The 17,195-nt window shown below is 62.3% G+C and overlaps 5 non-coding genes across 5 annotated transcripts; all 5 read left to right on the forward strand.

The window, feature by feature from the left end:
* LOC142865007 (5S ribosomal RNA) lies at positions 1–119 on the forward strand. The gene has a single exon (XR_012915295.1). It is a non-coding gene; the product is annotated as a 5S ribosomal RNA (ribosomal RNA).
* Positions 120–3,901: 3,782 nt separating this feature from the next.
* On the forward strand, positions 3,902–4,020 carry LOC142865008 (5S ribosomal RNA). Its single transcript, XR_012915296.1, has one exon. It is a non-coding gene; the product is annotated as a 5S ribosomal RNA (ribosomal RNA).
* A 3,791-nt stretch (positions 4,021–7,811) lies between these two features.
* On the forward strand, positions 7,812–7,930 carry LOC142865009 (5S ribosomal RNA). Its single transcript, XR_012915297.1, has one exon. It is a non-coding gene; the product is annotated as a 5S ribosomal RNA (ribosomal RNA).
* Positions 7,931–11,725: 3,795 nt separating this feature from the next.
* On the forward strand, positions 11,726–11,844 carry LOC142864881 (5S ribosomal RNA). The gene has a single exon (XR_012915191.1). It is a non-coding gene; the product is annotated as a 5S ribosomal RNA (ribosomal RNA).
* Positions 11,845–15,624: 3,780 nt separating this feature from the next.
* On the forward strand, positions 15,625–15,743 carry LOC142864882 (5S ribosomal RNA). Its single transcript, XR_012915192.1, has one exon. It is a non-coding gene; the product is annotated as a 5S ribosomal RNA (ribosomal RNA).
* The last annotated feature ends 1,452 nt before the right edge of the window (positions 15,744–17,195 follow it).

The following is a 17,195-nucleotide window of genomic DNA, read 5'->3' on the forward strand; positions in this document are numbered from 1 at the left end:
GTCTAGGGCCACACCACCCTGAACGCCCCCGATCTCGTCTGGTCTCGGAAGCTAAGCAGGGTCGGGCCTGGTTAGTACTTGGATGGGAGACCGCCTGGGAATACCGGGTGCCACAGGCTGCTGCTTTTTTTTTTTTTTTTTTTTTTTTTTTGCCTCTTGTTCTGTCCCCTTTCTGGGAGCGCGGCGGCGGCCCGGGGTGGGGGTCACCCCCACCCTCAGCGCGCGCGCGGTGCCTGGCGCCCCAGCCCGCACCGTGGGGCCTCCTCTTGTCCCAAGCCGCGACACCGCCGCCACGCGGCAGCATGCGTGGCATCTGGACTGTCAGGTCTCAGACCAAAGGTCTGCTCTGTGGGAACCGACACGCTGGAGGAAACCTTGAGAGTCTGAGAGGGGAGGGAGTTCCAGAAGAAGGCCAGGATGTCATTTTGAGGGAGTATGTGACCAGAACTCGTCCCGTTGCTTTTGGGGTTCTATGGGCTACACGCAGGAATCTTTGGTGGTGGCACCTGATGTTGGGGGATCCGGAGTCACACCCAGACCTGCTCCACAGGCCTCCTTTTACTTTTCTCTTCGGATTCATTATTTTTAAAAAGTGTCTCTTACCTCTAGGATTGCATTTTCTTTTCTCTCTCTTTTCAAGCAGATGATGGGAGTACAAGTATTCAGGTGACATGTGTTGCCCGTGCCGCCCTCCCCCCTGTGTTCTTTTTTTTTTTTTTTTTTTTGAGACAGAGTCTCGTTTTGCTGCCCAGGCTAGAGTGAGTGCCATGGCGTCAGCCTAGCTCACAGCAACCTCAATCTCCGGGCTCAAGCAATCCTGCTGCCTCAGCCTCCCGAGTAGTTGGGACTACAGGCATGCACCACCACGCCCGGCTGTGTTTTTCTATATATATTAGTTGGCCAATTAATTTCTCTCTATTTTTAGTAGAGACGGGGTCTCGCTCTTGCTCAGGCTGGTTTCGAACTCCTGACCTGGAGCAATCCGCCCGCCTCGGCCTCCCAGAGAGCTAGGATTACAGGCGTGAGCCACCGCGCCCGGCCCCCCCTGTGTTCTTATTCATATACCTCTCATGTTGTTCCAGCGTATTGTGGGGGTACCAATGTTAAGGTCGGGTGCCTTGCCCTCTCCAAGCCTCCCCCCTCGGGTCAGAGCTTCAAGTGCGCCCATCCCCCAGTCGGTGCGCACCCACCCCATGCCTAATGGATGTGTATGCCCCTCCCCTCCCCCCACCCGCCCGACACCCACCCGATGAAGGTGATTCCTCTCTGTCCACTTAGGCGTCCATCCGTTCGTACCAATTTGCTGGTGAGCGCGCTCACGTGGTGCTCGTGTGTCCATTCTTGGGATACTTGGCCTACTGGAACGGGTTCCAGCTCTGGCCAGGAGAACACGAGAGGCGCCCTCTCACCGCTGCTCCTCACAGCCGAATGGCACTCCGTGGTGTCCACGTGCCACATTTTATTGATGCACTCCTGGATGGATGGGCACTCGGGTCGCTTCCACGTCTTTGGGATTGTGAATTGTGCCCTAACTGTAACCCTAACCCTTACCCAGCCCGTCTCCTCTGCCCCTGCCTGACGCACTCCTCCCCGGCCAGGCCCGTCACTGTCCTGGGCCCCCGCCTGACCGGCTCCTCCCCGCCCGGCCTGTCACCGTCCTCTGCCCCTGTCTGACACGCTCCTTCCCGCCCGGCCTCTCACCGTCCTCGGCCCCTGCCTGACCGGCTCCTCCGTCGCCTGGGCCTTCCAAGGGCTTGGTGTGGATGCTGCTTCCAGGAAGCCCTCCAGAAACCCGGCAGCAGGGTGGCCGCAGCAGTCTCCAGCAGCCGTCCCTAAGTCGCGTGAGTGCGGGGGACGTGCCCCCGCTGTGCCGCGGGGGCCCAGCCTGGTGTCTTCCCTGAGGCCCTGCGGCTGCCGGCTGGGCTGCCGCTCCCCGCAAGGGGAGAGCCGCGGAGGTGGGGACCGCCTCCTGATGGGGACGTACACGCAGCTCTCCACGTCGGATTCCGGGGCTCTCTGTCCTGCCCGAAGGCCCAGCTGGCCTGCGGGTCCTTAGAGTGGCAAAAACCTCCGAAAACTGAGACTGAGGGTCCGGTGGGTGTCTGCACTTTTGTGCTGGGCACCCCAGGGAGGCCCGGGGGCTGGCTGGACAACGTGGTCTGCTGGGCGGGGGGGGGGGTGTTGGAGGAGCAACTGATGCCCTTTGCACTTTGGGTAGCAAGAGTCTGAGGTGTCTCTGAGCCCTGTGCCCTGTGGGGGCGGGGCGGGGGGGAGGAGGAGGAGGAGGAGGAGGAGGTGGGAAGGGCGGGGCCTGCAGTCCTGTTCCCGGGGTGGCACGGCAAGTGGCTTCTTCCACAGGCTGCTTGGCCTGGGCTCCCTGCACCTGGGCCTTTGGAGGACCGGCCCTGTGCTTGCCAACACTTCCTGCAGGGACCCAGAGCTGGGAGGTGGCATCTCTCAGCCCTGGGTCGGGCAGAGCCCCAGCGGGCCATGCCCACAACCTCTCTCAGCACCGGTCCCCCAGAAGGCTCCTTTGGGACCAGGATTCTCTTGCGGTGACTCTTTAAGGTCTGGCCCCTGGATGGAGGGGCACCAGGAGTAGAGGAGCAGGAAGGGGAAGGGGGTGGCCATGCGAGGGGACACTTTGAGGCCAAGTCCCAGCTTCAGCCTGATCCTCCTGGGAACCCCGCTCTGAGACAAGGAGCCGGGCTTCGCATTCCCACAGCAGCCAGTCGTGGGCTGAGGACACCTGGGGCGTTGGGAACTCCCTGGCTTCTCCTTGGTTTAACATCTAGAGCTGCTTGTGAATCGCGCCGCCACACACACCCGAGCGCAGGTGTCTTCCGCACAGACTGCGGGCCTCGCTCTTCTGAATGCCGCTAGCTCGCCACCCACCCACGGGTGAACCTGGTCAGGGTGCTTTCTCTCAGGGGCAGACTCTTTTCCGGGCGGGCTACCGGTGTCTCTGTTTGCTCGTTTCTTTCTTCCATTTCGGGAAAGTCTTCCTTGCTGGCTGTGGAAATCTCCTATGCCTTCCCTCGCCTATTCTGTCAGCTTTAAAATTCTCTTTCAGTTGCCACCCTCACAGATGGATTAGGAAACTCTTTCCGGTGCACTCATTAGTGAAATGACCTCCAGGAAGCTGGAATCCAATATCTAATGGCCGATTTTTAGCGAGTCCACACGCCAGGGTGGTCGGGGTCCAATGCAGCCCCGGCCAGGCCCAGGCCCCTTGGACTGGGCCACAGGAGGACACTGAGGAGGGTCCCGGCCCCCACGAAGCGGTGCCGGCAGTTCTCCACGGGCTTGGGCGTTTTCCAGAGGTAGGAGATGGAGGGGACTGATTTCTTCAGCGCCCCCCAAACCACGCCACCCCACCCCACCCATGGGACACATCCCCAGAGAGAGACGCCCCATACACTGGCTGTGCCCCAGCCCTGGCCCGGGGGAATAGGCGGCAGCCCACACACAGGGCGAGGGGGGGGGCGCAGCTGAAAGGGGTTGTGGGGGAGGGCGGCCCCTGGCTGGGGTCAAAGGGCGAGCGTCCCGCGCGTGCGCAGTCAGCGGCAGCGACGCGCTGGGGGTGGGCAGCGGGTAGGTGAAGGAGGCCGGGCGAGGAGACGAGGGGGGCTGGGAGGGCTCCACCTTGGCGAGTCCAGCCGTGGAGGCGCATCTTGTGTGAGTGTGAGTGTGAGTGTGTGTGTGTGTGTGTAGAGAGAGACAGCCCCCCACCCCGCCCCGCCCCGCCCCGCCCCGCCCCGCCCATCACCCCGGACCCTGGGAGCCCGCGGGACCAGGCCGGCCCGGCCCGGCCCGGCGCGGGGCCTGGGGCGGGAGGCGGCGGCGGGGAAGCCCAGAGAGGCTCGGCTTCTCGAGCGGGGCAGGGGCGCCCTCCGCCGCCGTCTAGGGCCACACCACCCTGAACGCCCCCGATCTCGTCTGGTCTCGGAAGCTAAGCAGGGTCGGGCCTGGTTAGTACTTGGATGGGAGACCGCCTGGGAATACCGGGTGCCACAGGCTGCTGCTTTTTTTTTTTTTTTTTTTTTTTTTTGCCTCTTGTTCTGTCCCCTTTCTGGGAGCGCGGCGGCGGCCCGGGGTGGGGGTCACCCCCACCCTCAGCGCGCGCGCGGTGCCTGGCGCCCCAGCCCGCACCGTGGGGCCTCCTCTTGTCCCAAGCCGCGACACCGCCGCCACGCGGCAGCATGCGTGGCATCTGGACTGTCAGGTCTCAGACCAAAGGTCTGCTCTGTGGGAACCGACACGCTGGAGGAAACCTTGAGAGTCTGAGAGGGGAGGGAGTTCCAGAAGAAGGCCAGGATGTCATTTTGAGGGAGTATGTGACCAGAACTCGTCCCGTTGCTTTTGGGGTTCTATGGGCTACACGCAGGAATCTTTGGTGGTGGCACCTGATGTTGGGGGATCCGGAGTCACACCCAGACCTGCTCCACAGGCCTCCTTTTACTTTTCTCTTCGGATTCATTATTTTTAAAAAGTGTCTCTTACCTCTAGGATTGCATTTTCTTTTCTCTCTCTTTTCAAGCAGATGATGGGAGTACAAGTATTCAGGTGACATGTGTTGCCCGTGCCGCCCTCCCCCCTGTGTTCTTTTTTTTTTTTTTTTTTGAGACAGAGTCTCGTTTTGCTGCCCAGGCTAGAGTGAGTGCCATGGCGTCAGCCTAGCTCACAGCAACCTCAATCTCCGGGCTCAAGCAATCCTGCTGCCTCAGCCTCCCGAGTAGTTGGGACTACAGGCATGCACCACCACGCCCGGCTGTGTTTTTCTATATATATTAGTTGGCCAATTAATTTCTCTCTATTTTTAGTAGAGACGGGGTCTCGCTCTTGCTCAGGCTGGTTTCGAACTCCTGACCTGGAGCAATCCGCCCGCCTCGGCCTCCCAGAGAGCTAGGATTACAGGCGTGAGCCACCGCGCCCGGCCCCCCCTGTGTTCTTATTCATATACCTCTCATGTTGTTCCAGCGTATTGTGGGGGTACCAATGTTAAGGTCGGGTGCCTTGCCCTCTCCAAGCCTCCCCCCTCGGGTCAGAGCTTCAAGTGCGCCCATCCCCCAGTCGGTGCGCACCCACCCCATGCCTAATGGATGTGTATGCCCCTCCCCTCCCCCCACCCGCCCGACACCCACCCGATGAAGGTGATTCCTCTCTGTCCACTTAGGCGTCCATCCGTTCGTACCAATTTGCTGGTGAGCGCGCTCACGTGGTGCTCGTGTGTCCATTCTTGGGATACTTGGCCTACTGGAACGGGTTCCAGCTCTGGCCAGGAGAACACGAGAGGCGCCCTCTCACCGCTGCTCCTCACAGCCGAATGGCACTCCGTGGTGTCCACGTGCCACATTTTATTGATGCACTCCTGGATGGATGGGCACTCGGGTCGCTTCCACGTCTTTGGGATTGTGAATTGTGCCCTAACTGTAACCCTAACCCTTACCCAGCCCGTCTCCTCTGCCCCTGCCTGACGCACTCCTCCCCGGCCAGGCCCGTCACTGTCCTGGGCCCCCGCCTGACCGGCTCCTCCCCGCCCGGCCTGTCACCGTCCTCTGCCCCTGTCTGACACGCTCCTTCCCGCCCGGCCTCTCACCGTCCTCGGCCCCTGCCTGACCGGCTCCTCCGTCACCTGGGCCTTCCAAGGGCTTGGTGTGGATGCTGCTTCCAGGAAGCCCTCCAGAAACCCGGCAGCAGGGTGGCCGCAGCAGTCTCCAGCAGCCGTCCCTAAGTCGCATGAGTGCGGGGGACGTGCCCCCGCTGTGCCGCGGGGGCCCAGCCTGGTGTCTTCCCTGAGGCCCTGCGGCTGCCGGCTGGGCTGCCGCTCCCCGCAAGGGGAGAGCCGCGGAGGTGGGGACCGCCTCCTGATGGGGACGTACACGCAGCTCTCCACGTCGGATTCCGGGGCTCTCTGTCCTGCCCGAAGGCCCAGCTGGCCTGCGGGTCCTTAGAGTGGCAAAAACCTCCGAAAACTGAGACTGAGGGTCCGGTGGGTGTCTGCACTTTTGTGCTGGGCACCCCAGGGAGGCCCGGGGGCTGGCTGGACAACGTGGTCTGCTGGGCGGGGGGGGGGGGTGTTGGAGGAGCAACTGATGCCCTTTGCACTTTGGGTAGCAAGAGTCTGAGGTGTCTCTGAGCCCTGTGCCCTGTGGGGGCGGGGCGGGGGGGAGGAGGAGGAGGAGGAGGAGGAGGTGGGAAGGGCGGGGCCTGCAGTCCTGTTCCCGGGGTGGCACGGCAAGTGGCTTCTTCCACAGGCTGCTTGGCCTGGGCTCCCTGCACCTGGGCCTTTGGAGGACCGGCCCTGTGCTTGCCAACACTTCCTGCAGGGACCCAGAGCTGGGAGGTGGCATCTCTCAGCCCTGGGTCGGGCAGAGCCCCAGCGGGCCATGCCCACAACCTCTCTCAGCACCGGTCCCCCAGAAGGCTCCTTTGGGACCAGGATTCTCTTGCGGTGACTCTTTAAGGTCTGGCCCCTGGATGGAGGGGCACCAGGAGTAGAGGAGCAGGAAGGGGAAGGGGGTGGCCATGCGAGGGGACACTTTGAGGCCAAGTCCCAGCTTCAGCCTGATCCTCCTGGGAACCCCGCTCTGAGACAAGGAGCCGGGCTTCGCATTCCCACAGCAGCCAGTCGTGGGCTGAGGACACCTGGGGCGTTGGGAACTCCCTGGCTTCTCCTTGGTTTAACATCTAGAGCTGCTTGTGAATCGCGCCGCCACACACACCCGAGCGCAGGTGTCTTCCGCACAGACTGCGGGCCTCGCTCTTCTGAATGCCGCTAGCTCGCCACCCACCCACGGGTGAACCTGGTCAGGGTGCTTTCTCTCAGGGGCAGACTCTTTTCCGGGCGGGCTACCGGTGTCTCTGTTTGCTCGTTTCTTTCTTCCATTTCGGGAAAGTCTTCCTTGCTGGCTGTGGAAATCTCCTATGCCTTCCCTCGCCTATTCTGTCAGCTTTAAAATTCTCTTTCAGTTGCCACCCTCACAGATGGATTAGGAAACTCTTTCCGGTGCACTCATTAGTGAAATGACCTCCAGGAAGCTGGAATCCAATATCTAATGGCCGATTTTTAGCGAGTCCACACGCCAGGGTGGTCGGGGTCCAATGCAGCCCCGGCCAGGCCCAGGCCCCTTGGACTGGGCCACAGGAGGACACGGAGGAGGGTCCCGGCCCCCACGAAGCGGTGCCGGCAGTTCTCCACGGGCTTGGGCGTTTTCCAGAGGTAGGAGATGGAGGGGACTGATTTCTTCAGCGCCCCCCAAACCACGCCACCCCACCCCACCCATGGGACACATCCCCAGAGAGAGACGCCCCATACACTGGCTGTGCCCCAGCCCTGGCCCGGGGGAATAGGCGGCAGCCCACACACAGGGCGAGGGGGGGGGCGCAGCTGAAAGGGGTTGTGGGGGAGGGCGGCCCCTGGCTGGGGTCAAAGGGCGAGCGTCCCGCGCCTGCGCAGTCAGCGGCAGCGACGCGCTGGGGGTGGGCAGCGGGTAGGTGAAGGAGGCCGGGCGAGGAGACGAGGGGGGCTGGGAGGGCTCCACCTTGGCGAGTCCAGCCGTGGAGGCGCATCTTGTGTGAGTGTGAGTGAGTGTGAGTGTGTGTGTGTGTGTATAGAGAGACAGCCCCCCCACCCCGCCCCGCCCCGCCCCGCCCCGCCCATCACCCCCGTCCCTGGGAGCCAGCGGGACCCGGCCGGCGAACTCAACCAGCCCGGCCCGGCCCGGCGCGGGGCCTGGGGCGGGAGGCGGCGGCGGGGAAGCCCAGAGAGGCTCGGCTTCTCGAGCGGGGCAGGGGCGCCCTCCGCCGCCGTCTAGGGCCACACCACCCTGAACGCCCCCGATCTCGTCTGGTCTCGGAAGCTAAGCAGGGTCGGGCCTGGTTAGTACTTGGATGGGAGACCGCCTGGGAATACCGGGTGCCACAGGCTGCTGCTTTTTTTTTTTTTTTTTTTTTTTTTTTGCCTCTTGTTCTGTCCCCTTTCTGGGAGCGCGGCGGCGGCCCGGGGTGGGGGTCACCCCCACCCTCAGCGCGCGCGCGGTGCCTGGCGCCCCAGCCCGCACCGTGGGGCCTCCTCTTGTCCCAAGCCGCGACACCGCCGCCACGCGGCAGCATGCGTGGCATCTGGACTGTCAGGTCTCAGACCAAAGGTCTGCTCTGTGGGAACCGACACGCTGGAGGAAACCTTGAGAGTCTGAGAGGGGAGGGAGTTCCAGAAGAAGGCCAGGATGTCATTTTGAGGGAGTATGTGACCAGAACTCGTCCCGTTGCTTTTGGGGTTCTATGGGCTACACGCAGGAATCTTTGGTGGTGGCACCTGATGTTGGGGGATCCGGAGTCACACCCAGACCTGCTCCACAGGCCTCCTTTTACTTTTCTCTTCGGATTCATTATTTTTAAAAAGTGTCTCTTACCTCTAGGATTGCATTTTCTTTTCTCTCTCTTTTCAAGCAGATGATGGGAGTACAAGTATTCAGGTGACATGTGTTGCCCGTGCCGCCCTCCCCCCTGTGTTCTTTTTTTTTTTTTTTTTTTTGAGACAGAGTCTCGTTTTGCTGCCCAGGCTAGAGTGAGTGCCATGGCGTCAGCCTAGCTCACAGCAACCTCAATCTCCGGGCTCAAGCAATCCTGCTGCCTCAGCCTCCCGAGTAGTTGGGACTACAGGCATGCACCACCACGCCCGGCTGTGTTTTTCTATATATATTAGTTGGCCAATTAATTTCTCTCTATTTTTAGTAGAGACGGGGTCTCGCTCTTGCTCAGGCTGGTTTCGAACTCCTGACCTGGAGCAATCCGCCCGCCTCGGCCTCCCAGAGAGCTAGGATTACAGGCGTGAGCCACCGCGCCCGGCCCCCCCTGTGTTCTTATTCATATACCTCTCATGTTGTTCCAGCGTATTGTGGGGGTACCAATGTTAAGGTCGGGTGCCTTGCCCTCTCCAAGCCTCCCCCCTCGGGTCAGAGCTTCAAGTGCGCCCATCCCCCAGTCGGTGCGCACCCACCCCATGCCTAATGGATGTGTATGCCCCTCCCCTCCCCCCACCCGCCCGACACCCACCCGATGAAGGTGATTCCTCTCTGTCCACTTAGGCGTCCATCCGTTCGTACCAATTTGCTGGTGAGCGCGCTCACGTGGTGCTCGTGTGTCCATTCTTGGGATACTTGGCCTACTGGAACGGGTTCCAGCTCTGGCCAGGAGAACACGAGAGGCGCCCTCTCACCGCTGCTCCTCACAGCCGAATGGCACTCCGTGGTGTCCACGTGCCACATTTTATTGATGCACTCCTGGATGGATGGGCACTCGGGTCGCTTCCACGTCTTTGGGATTGTGAATTGTGCCCTAACTGTAACCCTAACCCTTACCCAGCCCGTCTCCTCTGCCCCTGCCTGACGCACTCCTCCCCGGCCAGGCCCGTCACTGTCCTGGGCCCCCGCCTGACCGGCTCCTCCCCGCCCGGCCTGTCACCGTCCTCTGCCCCTGTCTGACACGCTCCTTCCCGCCCGGCCTCTCACCGTCCTCGGCCCCTGCCTGACCGGCTCCTCCGTCGCCTGGGCCTTCCAAGGGCTTGGTGTGGATGCTGCTTCCAGGAAGCCCTCCAGAAACCCGGCAGCAGGGTGGCCGCAGCAGTCTCCAGCAGCCGTCCCTAAGTCGCGTGAGTGCGGGGGACGTGCCCCCGCTGTGCCGCGGGGGCCCAGCCTGGTGTCTTCCCTGAGGCCCTGCGGCTGCCGGCTGGGCTGCCGCTCCCCGCAAGGGGAGAGCCGCGGAGGTGGGGACCGCCTCCTGATGGGGACGTACACGCAGCTCTCCACGTCGGATTCCGGGGCTCTCTGTCCTGCCCGAAGGCCCAGCTGGCCTGCGGGTCCTTAGAGTGGCAAAAACCTCCGAAAACTGAGACTGAGGGTCCGGTGGGTGTCTGCACTTTTGTGCTGGGCACCCCAGGGAGGCCCGGGGGCTGGCTGGACAACGTGGTCTGCTGGGCGGGGGGGGGGGGGTGTTGGAGGAGCAACTGATGCCCTTTGCACTTTGGGTAGCAAGAGTCTGAGGTGTCTCTGAGCCCTGTGCCCTGTGGGGGCGGGGCGGGGGGGAGGAGGAGGAGGAGGAGGAGGAGGTGGGAAGGGCGGGGCCTGCAGTCCTGTTCCCGGGGTGGCACGGCAAGTGGCTTCTTCCACAGGCTGCTTGGCCTGGGCTCCCTGCACCTGGGCCTTTGGAGGACCGGCCCTGTGCTTGCCAACACTTCCTGCAGGGACCCAGAGCTGGGAGGTGGCATCTCTCAGCCCTGGGTCGGGCAGAGCCCCAGCGGGCCATGCCCACAACCTCTCTCAGCACCGGTCCCCCAGAAGGCTCCTTTGGGACCAGGATTCTCTTGCGGTGACTCTTTAAGGTCTGGCCCCTGGATGGAGGGGCACCAGGAGTAGAGGAGCAGGAAGGGGAAGGGGGTGGCCATGCGAGGGGACACTTTGAGGCCAAGTCCCAGCTTCAGCCTGATCCTCCTGGGAACCCCGCTCTGAGACAAGGAGCCGGGCTTCGCATTCCCACAGCAGCCAGTCGTGGGCTGAGGACACCTGGGGCGTTGGGAACTCCCTGGCTTCTCCTTGGTTTAACGTCTAGAGCTGCTTGTGAATCGCGCCGCCACACACACCCGAGCGCAGGTGTCTTCCGCACAGACTGCGGGCCTCGCTCTTCTGAATGCCGCTAGCTCGCCACCCACCCACGGGTGAACCTGGTCAGGGTGCTTTCTCTCAGGGGCAGACTCTTTTCCGGGCGGGCTACCGGTGTCTCTGTTTGCTCGTTTCTTTCTTCCATTTCGGGAAAGTCTTCCTTGCTGGCTGTGGAAATCTCCTATGCCTTCCCTCGCCTATTCTGTCAGCTTTAAAATTCTCTTTCAGTTGCCACCCTCACAGATGGATTAGGAAACTCTTTCCGGTGCACTCATTAGTGAAATGACCTCCAGGAAGCTGGAATCCAATATCTAATGGCCGATTTTTAGCGAGTCCACACGCCAGGGTGGTCGGGGTCCAATGCAGCCCCGGCCAGGCCCAGGCCCCTTGGACTGGGCCACAGGAGGACACTGAGGAGGGTCCCGGCCCCCACGAAGCGGTGCCGGCAGTTCTCCACGGGCTTGGGCGTTTTCCAGAGGTAGGAGATGGAGGGGACTGATTTCTTCAGCGCCCCCCAAACCACGCCACCCCACCAAACCCATGGGACACATCCCCAGAGAGAGACGCCCCATACACTGGCTGTGCCCCAGCCCTGGCCCGGGGGAATAGGCGGCAGCCCACACACAGGGCGAGGGGGGGGGCGCAGCTGAAAGGGGTTGTGGGGGAGGGCGGCCCCTGGCTGGGGTCAAAGGGCGAGCGTCCCGCGCGTGCGCAGTCAGCGGCAGCGACGCGCTGGGGGTGGGCAGCGGGTAGGTGAAGGAGGCCGGGCGAGGAGACGAGGGGGGCTGGGAGGGCTCCACCTTGGCGAGTCCAGCCGTGGAGGCGCATCTTGTGTGAGTGTGAGTGAGTGTGAGTGTGTGTGTGTGTGTATAGAGAGACAGCCCCCCCACCCCGCCCCGCCCCGCCCCGCCCCGCCCATCACCCCCGTCCCTGGGAGCCAGCGGGACCCGGCCGGCGAACTCAACCAGCCCGGCCCGGCCCGGCGCGGGGCCTGGGGCGGGAGGCGGCGGCGGGGAAGCCCAGAGAGGCTCGGCTTCTCGAGCGGGGCAGGGGCGCCCTCCGCCGCCGTCTAGGGCCACACCACCCTGAACGCCCCCGATCTCGTCTGGTCTCGGAAGCTAAGCAGGGTCGGGCCTGGTTAGTACTTGGATGGGAGACCGCCTGGGAATACCGGGTGCCACAGGCTGCTGCTTTTTTTTTTTTTTTTTTTTTTTTTTGCCTCTTGTTCTGTCCCCTTTCTGGGAGCGCGGCGGCGGCCCGGGGTGGGGGTCACCCCCACCCTCAGCGCGCGCGCGGTGCCTGGCGCCCCAGCCCGCACCGTGGGGCCTCCTCTTGTCCCAAGCCGCGACACCGCCGCCACGCGGCAGCATGCGTGGCATCTGGACTGTCAGGTCTCAGACCAAAGGTCTGCTCTGTGGGAACCGACACGCTGGAGGAAACCTTGAGAGTCTGAGAGGGGAGGGAGTTCCAGAAGAAGGCCAGGATGTCATTTTGAGGGAGTATGTGACCAGAACTCGTCCCGTTGCTTTTGGGGTTCTATGGGCTACACGCAGGAATCTTTGGTGGTGGCACCTGATGTTGGGGGATCCGGAGTCACACCCAGACCTGCTCCACAGGCCTCCTTTTACTTTTCTCTTCGGATTCATTATTTTTAAAAAGTGTCTCTTACCTCTAGGATTGCATTTTCTTTTCTCTCTCTTTTCAAGCAGATGATGGGAGTACAAGTATTCAGGTGACATGTGTTGCCCGTGCCGCCCTCCCCCCTGTGTTCTTTTTTTTTTTTTTTTTTTTGAGACAGAGTCTCGTTTTGCTGCCCAGGCTAGAGTGAGTGCCATGGCGTCAGCCTAGCTCACAGCAACCTCAATCTCCGGGCTCAAGCAATCCTGCTGCCTCAGCCTCCCGAGTAGTTGGGACTACAGGCATGCACCACCACGCCCGGCTGTGTTTTTCTATATATATTAGTTGGCCAATTAATTTCTCTCTATTTTTAGTAGAGACGGGGTCTCGCTCTTGCTCAGGCTGGTTTCGAACTCCTGACCTGGAGCAATCCGCCCGCCTCGGCCTCCCAGAGAGCTAGGATTACAGGCGTGAGCCACCGCGCCCGGCCCCCCCTGTGTTCTTATTCATATACCTCTCATGTTGTTCCAGCGTATTGTGGGGGTACCAATGTTAAGGTCGGGTGCCTTGCCCTCTCCAAGCCTCCCCCCTCGGGTCAGAGCTTCAAGTGCGCCCATCCCCCAGTCGGTGCGCACCCACCCCATGCCTAATGGATGTGTATGCCCCTCCCCTCCCCCCACCCGCCCGACACCCACCCGATGAAGGTGATTCCTCTCTGTCCACTTAGGCGTCCATCCGTTCGTACCAATTTGCTGGTGAGCGCGCTCACGTGGTGCTCGTGTGTCCATTCTTGGGATACTTGGCCTACTGGAACGGGTTCCAGCTCTGGCCAGGAGAACACGAGAGGCGCCCTCTCACCGCTGCTCCTCACAGCCGAATGGCACTCCGTGGTGTCCACGTGCCACATTTTATTGATGCACTCCTGGATGGATGGGCACTCGGGTCGCTTCCACGTCTTTGGGATTGTGAATTGTGCCCTAACTGTAACCCTAACCCTTACCCAGCCCGTCTCCTCTGCCCCTGCCTGACGCACTCCTCCCCGGCCAGGCCCGTCACTGTCCTGGGCCCCCGCCTGACCGGCTCCTCCCCGCCCGGCCTGTCACCGTCCTCTGCCCCTGTCTGACACGCTCCTTCCCGCCCGGCCTCTCACCGTCCTCGGCCCCTGCCTGACCGGCTCCTCCGTCGCCTGGGCCTTCCAAGGGCTTGGTGTGGATGCTGCTTCCAGGAAGCCCTCCAGAAACCCGGCAGCAGGGTGGCCGCAGCAGTCTCCAGCAGCCGTCCCTAAGTCGCGTGAGTGCGGGGGACGTGCCCCCGCTGTGCCGCGGGGGCCCAGCCTGGTGTCTTCCCTGAGGCCCTGCGGCTGCCGGCTGGGCTGCCGCTCCCCGCAAGGGGAGAGCCGCGGAGGTGGGGACCGCCTCCTGATGGGGACGTACACGCAGCTCTCCACGTCGGATTCCGGGGCTCTCTGTCCTGCCCGAAGGCCCAGCTGGCCTGCGGGTCCTTAGAGTGGCAAAAACCTCCGAAAACTGAGACTGAGGGTCCGGTGGGTGTCTGCACTTTTGTGCTGGGCACCCCAGGGAGGCCCGGGGGCTGGCTGGACAACGTGGTCTGCTGGGCGGGGGGGGGGGTGTTGGAGGAGCAACTGATGCCCTTTGCACTTTGGGTAGCAAGAGTCTGAGGTGTCTCTGAGCCCTGTGCCCTGTGGGGGCGGGGCGGGGGGGAGGAGGAGGAGGAGGAGGAGGAGGTGGGAAGGGCGGGGCCTGCAGTCCTGTTCCCGGGGTGGCACGGCAAGTGGCTTCTTCCACAGGCTGCTTGGCCTGGGCTCCCTGCACCTGGGCCTTTGGAGGACCGGCCCTGTGCTTGCCAACACTTCCTGCAGGGACCCAGAGCTGGGAGGTGGCATCTCTCAGCCCTGGGTCGGGCAGAGCCCCAGCGGGCCATGCCCACAACCTCTCTCAGCACCGGTCCCCCAGAAGGCTCCTTTGGGACCAGGATTCTCTTGCGGTGACTCTTTAAGGTCTGGCCCCTGGATGGAGGGGCACCAGGAGTAGAGGAGCAGGAAGGGGAAGGGGGTGGCCATGCGAGGGGACACTTTGAGGCCAAGTCCCAGCTTCAGCCTGATCCTCCTGGGAACCCCGCTCTGAGACAAGGAGCCGGGCTTCGCATTCCCACAGCAGCCAGTCGTGGGCTGAGGACACCTGGGGCGTTGGGAACTCCCTGGCTTCTCCTTGGTTTAACATCTAGAGCTGCTTGTGAATCGCGCCGCCACACACACCCGAGCGCAGGTGTCTTCCGCACAGACTGCGGGCCTCGCTCTTCTGAATGCCGCTAGCTCGCCACCCACCCACGGGTGAACCTGGTCAGGGTGCTTTCTCTCAGGGGCAGACTCTTTTCCGGGCGGGCTACCGGTGTCTCTGTTTGCTCGTTTCTTTCTTCCATTTCGGGAAAGTCTTCCTTGCTGGCTGTGGAAATCTCCTATGCCTTCCCTCGCCTATTCTGTCAGCTTTAAAATTCTCTTTCAGTTGCCACCCTCACAGATGGATTAGGAAACTCTTTCCGGTGCACTCATTAGTGAAATGACCTCCAGGAAGCTGGAATCCAATATCTAATGGCCGATTTTTAGCGAGTCCACACGCCAGGGTGGTCGGGGTCCAATGCAGCCCCGGCCAGGCCCAGGCCCCTTGGACTGGGCCACAGGAGGACACTGAGGAGGGTCCCGGCCCCCACGAAGCGGTGCCGGCAGTTCTCCACGGGCTTGGGCGTTTTCCAGAGGTAGGAGATGGAGGGGACTGATTTCTTCAGCGCCCCCCAAACCACGCCACCCCACCAAACCCATGGGACACATCCCCAGAGAGAGACGCCCCATACACTGGCTGTGCCCCAGCCCTGGCCCGGGGGAATAGGCGCCAGCCCACACACAGGGCGAGGGGGGGGGCGCAGCTGAAAGGGGTTGTGGGGGAGGGCGGCCCCTGGCTGGGGTCAAAGGGCGAGCGTCCCGCGCGTGCGCAGTCAGCGGCAGCGACGCGCTGGGGGTGGGCAGCGGGTAGGTGAAGGAGGCCGGGCGAGGAGACGAGGGGGGCTGGGAGGGCTCCACCTTGGCGAGTCCAGCCGTGGAGGCGCATCTTGTGTGAGTGTGAGTGAGTGTGAGTGTGTGTGTGTGTGTGTAGAGAGAGACAGCCCCCCATCCCGCCCCGCCCCGCCCCGCCCCGCCCATCACCCCGGACCCTGGGAGCCCGCGGGACCAGGCCGGCCCGGCCCGGCCCGGCGCGGGGCCTGGGGCGGGAGGCGGCGGCGGGGAAGCCCAGAGAGGCTCGGCTTCTCGAGCGGGGCAGGGGCGCCCTCCGCCGCCGTCTAGGGCCACACCACCCTGAACGCCCCCGATCTCGTCTGGTCTCGGAAGCTAAGCAGGGTCGGGCCTGGTTAGTACTTGGATGGGAGACCGCCTGGGAATACCGGGTGCCACAGGCTGCTGCTTTTTTTTTTTTTTTTTTTTTTTTTTTGCCTCTTGTTCTGTCCCCTTTCTGGGAGCGCGGCGGCGGCCCGGGGTGGGGGTCACCCCCACCCTCAGCGCGCGCGCGGTGCCTGGCGCCCCAGCCCGCACCGTGGGGCCTCCTCTTGTCCCAAGCCGCGACACCGCCGCCACGCGGCAGCATGCGTGGCATCTGGACTGTCAGGTCTCAGACCAAAGGTCTGCTCTGTGGGAACCGACACGCTGGAGGAAACCTTGAGAGTCTGAGAGGGGAGGGAGTTCCAGAAGAAGGCCAGGATGTCATTTTGAGGGAGTATGTGACCAGAACTCGTCCCGTTGCTTTTGGGGTTCTATGGGCTACACGCAGGAATCTTTGGTGGTGGCACCTGATGTTGGGGGATCCGGAGTCACACCCAGACCTGCTCCACAGGCCTCCTTTTACTTTTCTCTTCGGATTCATTATTTTTAAAAAGTGTCTCTTACCTCTAGGATTGCATTTTCTTTTCTCTCTCTTTTCAAGCAGATGATGGGAGTACAAGTATTCAGGTGACATGTGTTGCCCGTGCCGCCCTCCCCCCTGTGTTCTTTTTTTTTTTTTTTTTTTGAGACAGAGTCTCGTTTTGCTGCCCAGGCTAGAGTGAGTGCCATGGCGTCAGCCTAGCTCACAGCAACCTCAATCTCCGGGCTCAAGCAATCCTGCTGCCTCAGCCTCCCGAGTAGTTGGGACTACAGGCATGCACCACCACGCCCGGCTGTGTTTTTCTATATATATTAGTTGGCCAATTAATTTCTCTCTATTTTTAGTAGAGACGGGGTCTCGCTCTTGCTCAGGCTGGTTTCGAACTCCTGACCTGGAGCAATCCGCCCGCCTCGGCCTCCCAGAGAGCTAGGATTACAGGCGTGAGCCACCGCGCCCGGCCCCCCCTGTGTTCTTATTCATATACCTCTCATGTTGTTCCAGCGTATTGTGGGGGTACCAATGTTAAGGTCGGGTGCCTTGCCCTCTCCAAGCCTCCCCCCTCGGGTCAGAGCTTCAAGTGCGCCCATCCCCCAGTCGGTGCGCACCCACCCCATGCCTAATGGATGTGTATGCCCCTCCCCTCCCCCCACCCGCCCGACACCCACCCGATGAAGGTGATTCCTCTCTGTCCACTTAGGCGTCCATCCGTTCGTACCAATTTGCTGGTGAGCGCGCTCACGTGGTGCTCGTGTGTCCATTCTTGGGATACTTGGCCTACTGGAACGGGTTCCAGCTCTGGCCAGGAGAACACGAGAGGCGCCCTCTCACCGCTGCTCCTCACAGCCGAATGGCACTCCGTGGTGTCCACGTGCCACATTTTATTGATGCACTCCTGGATGGATGGGCACTCGGGTCGCTTCCACGTCTTTGGGATTGTGAATTGTGCCCTAACTGTAACCCTAACCCTTACCCAGCCCGTCTCCTCTGCCCC

This window comes from Microcebus murinus, chromosome 27 (assembly GCF_040939455.1).
Source record: "Microcebus murinus isolate Inina chromosome 27, M.murinus_Inina_mat1.0, whole genome shotgun sequence".
NCBI classification, from domain to species: Eukaryota; Metazoa; Chordata; class Mammalia; order Primates; family Cheirogaleidae; genus Microcebus; species Microcebus murinus.